We start from the raw sequence: 13,036 nt of genomic DNA on the forward strand, positions 1-13,036 counted from the left end.
GACAGGCCGAGACGTCGTGGTCTGGCCCTAAGCAAGGTATACAGTAAGTGAAAATCCTTATGCAGCATTTGCTTCCCACAAGAAATGCAATTATTAACTTTGTCTGACATCGGTCAGAGGCAAGAAAAGTTTCCCCAATGGGGTACTTAGCTTTAAAGACGACTTCGGCTGAAATACTGTTCGTAAATCTCAGGAGCTGGCCGACCGGCACTTGCGAACCGCTTCTGCTTCGGGCACCGCGCGGCAAGAAAGACTGAAGAAAATGTCATCGGCTGCCTTTTATACCCTTGCCGCACTGACGTCAGGGAAGAAGCGACAACTGACGCCAGACCTAGACTTGGGTTATCCTGCCGTCAGGTGAGTCCTCGGTCGGCCGAATTCCCAAGTGTGATGACTGCAGCTGTATGCACGATGAACAACTTGTTTCCAGGTCCTGAGAATGTTGGCACCAAAGACTTTAAGTACCATTGAAGTTTCCTCATGTGCAGTCTTGCACATGGAATTAGCAGTATACAGGAGGCCATGAACCCTAGGGCTTGCAGTATTTTTCTTGTAGACAGCTTGGTTCTGGTGGCCATTTGTTTGAAGTAGTCTGTCAGATAGACCTGTTTTTCTGAAGTGAGAAATGCCATCTGGGAAGCTGTGTCCACGCTTGCTCCCAGGAATACAATCTTTTGACTGGGTACCAGTTGTGATTTCTTTTCATTGATGATGTACCCCAATGAAGTGAGAAGGCTTTTTACAAATGCCAGGTGCTGAATCAGGCAGTCATCCAAGTACGGGTAAATTTAGACATTTCTCTGCCTGCAGTATGCAATGGCTGGAGCCTTTTGTGAATACCCTGGGCGCAGTAGATAAGCCAAAGGGAAGTGCAGAAGTACAGTTTTGTACACTTACCATAAATGTAGATGTTAAGAGTATTCACTGTTGCAGTTATCACATTTGGGTTATCTGCTTGCAGAAGCCCTCAGCCTGATTATCAAAGTCTTGGGTCTTGCGTCAGTGGCTGTCCCATCTTCCATTACGTCAAGTAATCAGGGGTATAAAGTACGCAGCAGACACCATTACATCAGTTTTTCTTGCCCCAGATGTCAGGTGCCCCATAATGAGAAGCAATTATATATATATATATATATATATATAAGGTTACACCAACAAAAAAGCAAATACACCAAAAAGCTTTAAACATAGTAAGCAAGAATAGGAGTATAGCCAATAGAAGTCAGGGGGTTGGAGGGAGGGCAATTAGGACTGCAACAGTGAAAACACTCTAACATCTACATTTATGGTAAGTGTACACAACTGTACTATGTTCTTTGTGTTTCACTGTTGCAGATGTTTGGGTAGATTCCCAGAGCCAAGGATGGAAGGAGGAAATTAGATAACATTAGGACCAGCTATAAGGCTCTGCAAGACTGCAGTGGCAAAGCCAGCTCTGGATTTAGAGAAAATTGGCAAATGGTAATGCTTGGTGAATGTACAGGAACTTCAGGTAGCAGCTTCTAGGATGCCCCTGGTAGGGACACCTCTGAGAAAGGCTATAGAGGTAGATGCAACTCTGGTAGAATATGGTCTAATCCCCTGTGGGGTAGGGCTTTCCATGGTGCTTATAGCAGAAATGAATGCAATGGCCTATTTAGAAATGGTTTGCTTTGAAATGGCCTTCCCCTCTGCCCCTGCAACAAATGCAACCAGCAGTTGCTCAGATTTCCTGAGAGGTTTAGCCCTGTCCAAATAAAATCTAAGTGGTCTGTGCACATCTAAGGAGTGCAGAATTCGCTCCCCTTTCTGTGGATTAGAAAAGGTTGGCAAATGAATGGACTGATTAAGGGCCACACTGGATACCACCTTGGGCATGAAGGGATTGGTCCTAAGGGACACCCTATCCACATGAAAAATGACGAAAGGCTCAACTGCCATGAGGGCCTGTAATTCAGACACCCTTTTAGCTGAAGTGATGGCTAAAAGAAAGGCTGTTTTCCAAGAAAGGAATTTCAACTCTGCAATTGCAGCTGGCTCAAAAGGCGGTAGAGTGAGTTTTTCCCAATAAAAAGTTCAGGTCCCAGGCTGGAGTAGGGGCTCTCCTGGGTGTTCTTTTTTGGCCACTCTGAGGAACTGCTTCAGCAGTGGATGAGCGAAGAGGAGTGGTTCTGTGTTGTAATGAGGTGAAATGGCTGAGGCATGAATTTTGGAGGAAAAGGAAAGGCCCTTGTGCAGCATCTCAGTTAAGTACGGAAGAATCTGAGGTAAATTGGGTGATGCTGTGCCCATCCCCTGAGTTTGGTTCCAGGAACGGAATCTTTTCCATTTTTCAGCATACGATTTTCTAGTGCTAGCCCTCCTTGCCTCCAAAATGACACTTGCTTAATGAGGGATGGTAACAGATCAGGTAAATTAGCCAGGCTGCCAAGTTCAGGGTTTGAAGCTGTGAGTGCATAATCTGGCCCTCCTGCTGTGACAGCAAGACAGGGGTCTGAGGCAGGTGTCATGGTGCTAGCAGCGACACTGCAAAAGGGGGTACACGACTGTTGGCGTGGCCAGTCTGGTGCAATCAGTATTGTCCTTGGTTTGCCCAGTTTGATCTTTAGTAGTATCTTGGAGAGGAGGGGGGGGCATAAACTGATAAGTTTTTCCAGGTGAAGGACAGGGCATCCACTTTCCAAGCTTGTTTGTGGGGAGTCCTTGTGCAGAATTGTTTCAATTGGTAGTTCTGGGGGGAGGCAAACCAGTCTACATCTGGGCTCCCACACGTTTCTCAACAGGTTGAATATCCGATTCCAATTTCCACTCGTGTGGGTCCATGAGACTTCTGCTTAGTCTGCCAGTGTGCAACTTTCCTGGCAGGAATTGAGCCTGTAGGTGCACTTGGTGGCTCAAGGCTGTGTTCCACAGAGACATGGCTAGTCTGTAGAGAGGGTATGAGTTGTTCCCCCCTCTGCTTATGTGCCACATAAGTGTTGTCCATCTTTACCATTAATTGTCCTGGAAGGATGTGGCCCTTGAAGGCTGTCACAGCATTCTGTACAGCTAACATTTCTTTGATTGATGTGCAGGTGCATTTGACTTTGGTTCCATTTGCCCTGAATGCACTTCTCTGCCAAGTGAGCCCCCCCCATGCAATGTCCGAGGAGTCTTTTAGGGTTTGGGCAGCAGGGGGTAGAGTGAATGGTAGTCCCTTGTTTTGGTGACAGGTGCCCACCAAAGGAACCATCTGTAGAAAAGGAATGACAGGAAGCATTGCTTCTAGATCCTGAGAATGTTGACACTATAGGCTTATTAGAATTTCCTCATAAGCAGTCTTGCATATGGAATTAGTAGAATGTAGGAGGCCATGAACCCTGTGGCTTGCAGTATTTTCCTTGCAGATAGCTGTCTCTTTGCGGCCAGTAGATTGAAGTAGGCTGTCTAATGTTTTTCTGGCGTGTGAAAAGCCATCTGGGAAGTTGTGTTCAAGCTTGCTCCCAGGAATACAATTTGTTGGCAGGGTACAAGATGTGATTTCTTTTTGTTTATAGTGTACCCCAGGGAAGTTAGCAATTTTTGTACAAACACCAGTTGATTCAATAGCAATGCCCTGGTTTTCTGCCTGAATTAGACAATCGTCCAGGTATGGATATATTTGGATATTTCTTTGCCTGCAAAATGCAATGACTGGAGCTAGGCACTTTGTGAATACCCTGGGTGCAGTAGATAAGCCAAAGGGCAGTGCAGAGAACTGAGTGTGTGTAGCCTGTTTTGAAGCATAGGTATCTTCTGCAGGATTCCCTTATTGAGATGTGCAGGTAAGCTTCCTTTAAATCCAGTGATGCCTAGCACAGAAAGCAGTTGAGTTAGCATCTTGAATTTTGGATGCACCAAAAATGCGTTTAGGATAGAGGCGCAATAGAGGACGCCAGCTGTCGTCTTTTCTGGGTACCAGGAAAAGTCTAGAGTAGAAACCTTGTCCCTGTTCCTCTTCTGGAACAGGTTGAATAGCCCTGATGCTTGTTTTTGAGCCTCTGCCCACTGATTTGCGAGTACGTCTGGCCAACCGTTTAAGGTTGGTAAGGAGTGAAAGTGTAATCTGTATCCATGGGGAAACTATATTTAAAACAGATTTGTCCTGGGTAATGAGTTCCCAATTTTTTGCCTTGGCAATCTTTCCCCCTAAGGGAACAGTCAATTGTGCAGGGTTTGGAAGATTTAAAGTTAAGTCATTGAGACAGTTTACCATGGGGGGTGGGGGAGTCTTACCACTCCCTGCTTTGGAAGTGGGAGCCACCCACTGCTTAGCCCTGTGAGTACCTTGGGACTGAAGCCTGGGTGTTGTTCATTCTAGGTTTTGACTGAGAAAGCCTGGAAGAGGCAGGAAAGGACCAATTTTGAGGGCCAATGCCTACTAAATCTGGGAGGCTGTACTTGCAGGAAATTTTTAATAATTTGCGTAGATTTAGCTTTTTCCTCCATCTTTTTAAGTACTACTTCTACTTTGCTGCCAAACAGGCAGTCTTGTTTAAGGGAGCATCCAGCAATTTAGCTTAAACATGATCTGGCAAAGATTGCTCCTTAAGCAAAGCATGAATTATACGTACAGACCCAGTGACAGCAGCCTTGCAAGATGCCTCTAGTGAATCAAAACCACATTGCAAAGTATGTTTTCCAACTTGTTCAGCTGAATGCAGTAAATCCTGTAAATCTTTATTTTCAGCAGTCAGGAATCAATTTCTTTTTAAGCTATCCAATAATATGCTGCTGATACTTTAACATATGAAACAGGCAGTTTAAGGCCCTAATGGCCAAGGTTGCATAAGTGTATACCTTCTTACCCCATCTATCCAGCGCCGTGGAATCTGAGGGAGTAGGATTGTTGGCAGTAGTAGCCTTAATGCCCTTTGGTCCCTGTGAAGTGGTCTCAGGAGCCGCAGTAGGATTTTTAAAAAGGAACTTGAGTCAGGAACCCTGTAATATCCATCAGGTTTTTGGAGTGCAGGAGGTAGTGTCAGGGGCCAAGCTAGATTCGGAAAAGGCATCAACAACAATGTCCAGTACAGGGGGGATAGCTAAAGGTCTGTGTTGGGGCAGGAGTAAGAAATCCCCAAGCCTCTTTTTGGAGTTAGAGTAATCCTGGCTTTCCCAGTGAAAATGCTCCCTAAGAGTATGCAAGGTTTCACCAAGAGAGAAATCCTCTGGAAGGGAAGCAGAGGGAATAGAGTCCTCTGCAACAGAATCCTCATAGGTAGATGAGGGTAAATCCTGGTCAGCGGAAGCAGACATTTCAGATTCTTGATCAGAAGAATCATAAACAAACTCAGTCCTAGGTCTCAGAGAGGGAAGGTTGGCTTCCCTTGGATTAAAGTAATAAGGTCTCCAGCCATTCTTATTTGTTTTGAAGACTGACCATGCGGTCTGGGGGTCAGTTTTCTAGGCATGGATCAAGTTTTAGGCCTTGAAGATGGCACTGGTTTAATATGCAAGTCAGTAGGCCTGAATACACCCTCAGAAGCCGGTGCCTGCACAGCAGCTCTGGACCCATCCAAGGTAGAGATCTGCAGGTTCCACAGATGAAGCATCGCGCGGCATACCAGACTTTGCATGGGTCTCAATAGAGGCCTGCGAATCTGTGTAGTGGGCATCAGGGGCCGTGAAAGCACCTCACTGAGTACCAGCGAACTGTCTACTAGCTTAGAAGCGTTGGCAGCTTTGGACCTATGTGGTCTCTGTCTTTATCTGTGTTTTTTCAGAATGTCAGTAGTCAGGTGGCTTAAAGCCATATCTGGATAATTGAACAGAGTACCAAAATATCTAGAAGCGTAAACATACCAATGACTAACAGTTTGTTGTTTAAAGGCACAAAACAACTAGGTACATCGTGGTCAGGGCCTAGGCAAGGAATGCAGTATGAATGAAAATCTTTGAGGTATTTGCTTTCCACAAGAAATACAATTACTGACTTTTACTGACATCGGTTTAGAGCAAGAAAAGAAGTTTCCCCAATGGGGCACTTAAGCTTAGTTGAAGACTTCGGTTCTGAAACTCTAAAAACGAAAATTTCAGGAGTCTGCCGACCAGCACTTGCAAACTGCTTCTGCTTTGGGCACCGCATGGCAAGAAAGATTGATGTAATGGTGTCGGCTGCATGCTTTATACCCCTGACTACCCGACGTCATGGAAGAGGGGACAGCAACAGGTGCAGGACCCAAGACTTTGGTAATCAGGCCGACTGAGGGCTACTGCAAGCAGATAACCCAAATGTGATGACTACAACAGTGAAACACGAAAAACATCTGAATGCATAAACCCTGCCCTGAAACGTAGATACTTCCTGCAGGACTCCCTTATGGGGATGTGCAGATAGGCTTTTAAGTCTAGGATGACTAACCAGGCATCCTTGACTAACGCAGGGAGAAGCTGTTGCAGGGTAAGCATCTTGAAATTTGGTACCACCAGGAAGGTGTTGTGAATTGAAAGATCCAGGATTGGGCACCAAGAGCCCTCTTTTCCTAGGTACCAGGAAGAGTCTGGAGTAGAATCCTTGACCCCTCTCTGTTCTACTGGAACACGCTGAATAGCTCTGATATTGAGCAGGGAAAGTACTTTGTTTTGAGCCTCTGCCCACTGGTTTGGAGAAAGATCTGGAAACCTGCTTGGGGTTGGCAGTGAACGGAAACAAAATTTGTACCCCTGGGATACAATGTTGAGGACCCATCGGTCCTTTGTGATGGACATCCAGTTTTTTGCATGAAGGGCAAGTTTTCTGCCTAGGGCCACAAGCAATTGGGCAGGGCTGGGAAATAGAGTGAATAAATCATTGTGAGCTTTTTCCTTAAGGAGGTGGCTTAACACTCCCTGCTTTGGGGGTGGGGGCACTCCATTGCTTAGATCTCCGCATACCCTGAGACTGTAGTCTGGGTGATCAGTTTCCCCTGGGTCTTGTTTGGGAAGGCCTGGAGGGGGCTGGAAAGGATCACTATTTTGAAGGGCAATGTCTACACTTGTAGGAATTCTTTAACAGTCTGCATGGATTTAGCTTTTTCTTCCACCTTTTTAAGAACATCTGCTTTGGTGCCAAACAGCCCTTATTCAAAGGAGCATCTAGTAATTTAGATGTGACTAGATCTGGCAAAGTCTGCTACTTCAGCCAAGCATGTCTTCCAAGTACAGAGCCAGTGACTGCTGCCCTGCAAGATGCTTCTAGGGCAAAGCCACACTGCAAAGAATGCTTACTGACATGGTTTGCACTGCAAAGAATGCTTAGTGACATGGTTTGCAGAGTGCATAAGCTCCTGCAATTCTTTATTTTCTGCACAAACACTTTGTTTAATCAGTTCCATATGTTGCTGGTATTTCAGCAAGTGAAACTGGCAATTCAATGCCCCGATAGCAAGAGTTCTTACCCCATCTGTCCAAAGCTCTGGAATCCCTGTCAAAAGGGGTGGGATTCTTGGCTGTAATAGCCTTAATACCTTTTGGCCCATGGAGATCTCCAGGTCAGCAGTAGGAAAAGAAACGAGAGTATCAGGTACTCTGTAGTACCCATCTGGTTTCCTAGGGGCAGCAGGTAAAATGTCAGGAGTAAGACTGGATTGCATGAAATCTTCCCCAACATCCAGGACAGGGGGATATAGCTAAAGGCCTGTGCTGAGGCCACTCTAAAAAATCTGAGTCTTTTTGGACCGAAGATATAGTCACGACATTCCCAATGGAAATGCTCTCAAAGTATGCAAGGTTTCACCAAAAGAAAAATCCTCTGGAGGGGAGGCAGAGGGAATGGATTTCTCTGCATCCGAACCCTCATAGGCTGATAAGGGCAGGTCTTCATAAATCGAAAAGGTCAGTCATCGGACTCCTGGTCTATACAACCTGAAGGGGACTGGATTCTTTCTCTCTTTGCTGGGGAAGGCTGACTGACTTCCCCCAATAAGCAAAAGGTCTTCAGCCATTCTAAGCATTTGTTTTTGTGGCATGGATGCCAGAGCATGTGCATTGGTCAGTTTTCTAGTCATAGTGACTACTTTGGGCCTAAAACTCAGTAGTTTTGGTTAGAAATGAAGTAGTCTGTTTCGATCGGTAAGAGTGAAAAACCACTTCAGAAGCCAGTGCCTGCACAGCAGCTCTGGACCCATCCAAGGTAGACATCTGCTGGTTCCATAGTCGAAAAAGCATCTTGTGGCATACCGGACTCCGAATGGGTCTCAGTAGAGGCCTGCAAATCTGAAGTGGTGGGTATCGGGGGCTGTGAAAGCGCCTCACTGAGTACCTGCAGACTGGCGACTAGCTTAACGGACGCGTTGTCTGCAGTTTTGCTTACTTTTTTTCGGAATATCGGTAGGTTGGATGGCTTACCAAAGCCATTTCTGGATAGTTAAACAGAGAATCAAAATAATTTGCTGCAAATAGACCGGCAACGAATAGTTCAAAGGTTGAACAAGGCACAAAACTGACAGCGAGGGACCAAGTTGTGGTCTGGGCCTAAGCAAGGAATGCAGTATGAATAAAAATCCTTGAGGTATTTGCTTTCCACAGGTAATACAATTGTTAACTTTTATGGACATCGGTTAACAGCAAGAAAAAGGATCCCCAATGGGGTGCTTATCTTTTTTGAAGACTTCGGTTCTGAAACTTAAATGAACATTTCAGGAGTCTGCCGACCAGCACTTGCAAACTGCTTCTGCTTCAGGCACCGCGCAAGAAAAAAATGATGCAATGGCGTCGGCTGCATGTTTTATACCCCTGACAACCTGATGTCACAAAGAGGCGTCATCAGACGCAGGAATCCAAGACACTGGTATTCAGGCCGTCTGAGGGCTACCTGCAGGCAGATAACCCAAATGTCATGACTGCAACAGTCAGTAAACAACCCAAAGCACTGAGTAGAGGCACTGATCTTCCACTTTTTTGCTTAATGACTGCAACAGTGCAACACGAAGAACATCTGCAAGATCCTCCGTCACACTGCCAGCCCAGCTATATGGAATTTTGTAAATTCTATGTCATTTGTGAATATTGATATGATTTATACAGAACTGTATGTTATGTACGGAGCTTCAAGAATGTAATCACAGCATACCCTGCTGGAACATCTGCAATACTTAATAGTTGAAGTTACTTTATAGCTGATCATAAACAAAAGATGTTCTCTCTCAAGTTCAGTTCAGTAGCAAACAATGTCTAGAGCTAGAAGTTTTTTGTACAGTCCTGGAAAGAAATAAATTACTAGGTTTGAGATGTAGGTGTTTTATTGCTTTATGACCTCCAAGATCTGCAAAGATCAGAGAGATGTATTCTCACACACAGATGTTAAATTTTATTAAGTTTCTGTTTAGCCTGGGAACAGAAGTCAGGTGACAGTGATGTCATCCAAGCTGGCCCAGCAGTAATGTTTGATATTAATTTGGAAACTCCCTCAGAGACCATGCATTTTGTCTAGGACCTAGCAGGAACATCCACTCATTACCATCTGCACTTGTCTTGCCAATAATAACTAGGGTACAGTAATTTCCTTTATAGCTAGGAATATAGTAAATATTAGTTTAGATGTTTTCCATTATTTGAAACGGCCCTGCAATGTTTTAAAATATTTCCTGTTATTTTGTACTCTGAAGTTAGTGTTGATTGACTATCGTCTTGTTCTTATTATATTTAAACCTGTCTGTGGCTATTTGTGAGACCTATTTAAGCTCTTAAGAGTATTTGCATATGTATTTGGTTACACTATACAGGCACTCCTAAATAGCCTTGCAAATCTTGGTCAAAACTACTATTTGGATTAATAGTAACATTACACAGTAGGACTGGACACACTTTGTAAGGGCCTTATAGAAGCCGATAAGGGTGGCTGGTGCCAGCTGAACTACCTTATAGTCTGGGCAGAAGGGGGCACAGCTAGTAAAACCTGCGACAGCCTTTCCCAGGTGTGCATTTGTGTACAAATCAAATCTCAGTGTGTGTGTGTGTGTGTGTGTGTGTGTGTGTGTGTGTGTGTGTTGCGTCTCAACTACTTAGGCAGTGACATGAAACACTGGTTGGAAAAAGGGTGCTGGAGGTCTTAGTCTGGCTACTTGGCTGAGATCTCAGCCCTATAGCTGTGCCAGTGGGGAGTCTTACCGGGGATTTGGAGAAAGGAGAAACCAGCCCCAGACTGACTGATCCCGGTGTGCTCTTAAGGGAGATTGCACTTCACTGTGCACTTATCCTTCCAGTGTGTACGTCCCCTAGCTGCTGCCAGTGGTGAGGATAGAGGCTCCTTGATTACCGAGCCACTGTTAGGGAGTCGCATCCTCACTTGAAAGTTTACCATCTTGAACAGCATCAGGACAATGACTTCGTCATACGCTACTATCCAAGTGATCTTATCTTTAGGAGAAAAATCTAATTTTCTGAACTCCAGGATCATCAATATCCAACCGTGAAGAAAAACTAGCTCCTCATAAGTTCCAAAACTGCTCTTCCTCCCTTAATCGTTAAACCAACTTTGGTCTACTAATTGTAGGAAAGGTATTTAGGAAAATTACCAAAGACATGTAAAATTAATTACCCCAAAAGAGAAGAAACGAAAACTATGACACATTCAAAACTAAACCAGTCATTTAACTGGTGTAAACAAAATGTCACAATGCTTCAGAGAAAATGGCTGATTGTCTATTCAAGATGATAACCCTTAAAGCTATCATTTTAAATTTAGGATAGATGCACCTTAAATTCCAGTTGCGATCAATTCAACTGACAGTGAGAAAGTTTCCATACAAGTATGAAATACAGGCTTCTGACTAATTGTTAGAGGGGTGGGTTAAGAGTCTAGAGAGGGAAGATTGTGTCCATCAGGCTGCACTGATCAGCTGTCCTGAATAGGGGAAGTCAGGATGATACCAATGTGCGCAGAGTTCACCACTAACAGAAACAGGACTAATCATACTCTTTTGGACTAGCTTGCTGAAACAAGGACAAGTCTAGAACACATTCAAAACTATGCTACAAGGTAAAGCAGTAAAAATTAAGGAAATGTGACTCAAGACACTTTCATACACTACAGTGAAAAAGCATCTGCCTTCAACTTCAAGCACAGGCAGCACAGGCCGAGACGTCGTGGTCTGGGCCTAGGCAGGGAAGGCAGTAAGAATGGAAGTCCTTATGAGGTATTTGTTTACCACAAGACAAGCAATTATTAACTTTTGCAGTTTTATCTGACATCGGCTGAGGCAAGAAAAGGTTCCCCAACGGGGTACTTAGCTTTTTGATAACTTCGGATCTGAAAACACAGGAGCTGGCCGACCGGCACTTGCGAACTGCTTCTGCTTCGGGCACCATGCGGCAAGAAAGACTGAAGATGGCGTTGGCTGATGCTTTTATACCCCAGCCGCTCTGACGTCGGGGAAGAGGTGACATCAGCCGACGCCGGACCCAGACTTTGGAATCCAGACTTTGGAATCCGGCCGACCGAAGGGCTGCCTGAGGCAGGACAACCCATATGTCAGGACTGCAGTTGCATTCTTGAAGGACATCAGGACTAATCATACTCTTTTGGACTAGTTTGCTGAAACAAGGATAAGTCTAGAACACATTCAAAACTATGCTACAAGGTAAAGCAGTAAAAATTAAGGAAGTGTGACTCAAGACACTTTCATACACTACAGTGAAAAAGCATCTGCCTTCAACTTCTTTAGAAGACAGGAAAAGCCATAATGCATTGCATAGATTTCACTGGCAAGCAGTCTTATTTCTATACAACTGCAACGGCTGATAAAAAGCTTTACGTCCATGAATAAATTCAGACAAATGCTGTGCACCTAATACCATGCAATTTTCTTCCCCCGAGATAGGAAATGGAGGAAATAAGAAAAAATAAAACTGCATAACTTCCTGTCTCAAGGAGGGGTTTGCTATGCCACATCGGTCTCTACCATGCTTTTCAAGTACATCCAACAGCTCTGAGGAATTGGAAGCAGGACTTCAAACAATCCCATCACATTTACAACACAAGGAGAGAGATGAAGGCACTCCCATAGGCAGAAATGGTCAGTCATAAGTACAGTGTACTTGTGTTAGGTCTTCATGATCCAGGTCTGGTCACTACAACCTCAGGAGTAGTTACTCAGCATTTAAGACCGTCCCAGGTTCCAAAAACTCCTCCCCTAGTTCCCATAATTCTCCGCCCCTTCACCCCAGAAAGTGTCTGGCCTATAAGCATGCAAGGATGATATACCATGTCAAGGCCTCAGAGCAATTCCTCTAAATCACCTCACAGGCAACAGTTATAAATGGACAGGTAAGATCTGTCAAAGTGAAAAAACACGAGTCAAAGATCCAGAGTTCTGGTTAAGTGAATAGCCTTCATTAACTTACATAATCCAGTCCATCCACTTCAAACTCAGGACAGAGGTCCCCAGCCAAATCCCGTGGGTGTTATCAAGAATATAATACAATATATATGTTGGATACAGTGGTAGACCTATACCCTGAATCCTTGATTATGCAGACCAAGTGCCTCTAAGGTACATGTTCTGGAAACCCCCATTACAGTGAGGATTTCAATAACAATGTTACTCAAAAGGCAGCTGTTAGTTCTCAAAAACACAGGTTTTGCATAAAGATGCTTTGGGAAGAGAACTTAACTTCAACAGTAGCAGCTATTTTGCCCTTTTGCTCAACTCTTTCGACTTTTCACCTGAACAGGAAATAAGCCACCATAACGAGCATTAGTAAATGATGCCTTGCAAAACTGCAGTCTTAGCTAGGTCTGTTGGCACACTGATGCCAGATTCATCCCCAAGCCATTATGAAACAGCCTTACAGAAAAAAGGCTAAGCCTGTTGAACCTAGGAAACTGACGTCTAAATTACGACAACCAGCTCAACGTTTGTGGTGTTTTTTTCAGTAGGATCATGCGGAAACCTTGTCATGTACATCAGGTAACTGAGCAACCTGACAAACTGTCTGATGCATATACACCCTTCCCAGATTGGGCTAAAGTCTTGGACACTGCTTCCTGGGGACAAACTGCAGAACAGTCCAAGATGACTTTTTTTTTTAAAAAGGTGGCAGTCACTGCGAATGAGTCTGC

The 13,036-nt window shown here is 44.5% G+C and overlaps 1 protein-coding gene across 1 annotated transcript in view; it reads right to left on the bottom strand.

The window, feature by feature from the left end:
• The window catches only part of FEN1 (flap structure-specific endonuclease 1), a 607,423-nt gene that overhangs the window by 421,791 nt on the left and 172,596 nt on the right, over positions 1–13,036 (bottom strand). The window lies entirely within an intron of this gene.

This window comes from Protopterus annectens, chromosome 16.part0, assembly GCF_019279795.1.
Source record: "Protopterus annectens isolate FY-2018-M chromosome 16.part0, PAN1.0, whole genome shotgun sequence".
Taxonomy (NCBI): domain Eukaryota; kingdom Metazoa; phylum Chordata; order Ceratodontiformes; family Protopteridae; genus Protopterus; species Protopterus annectens.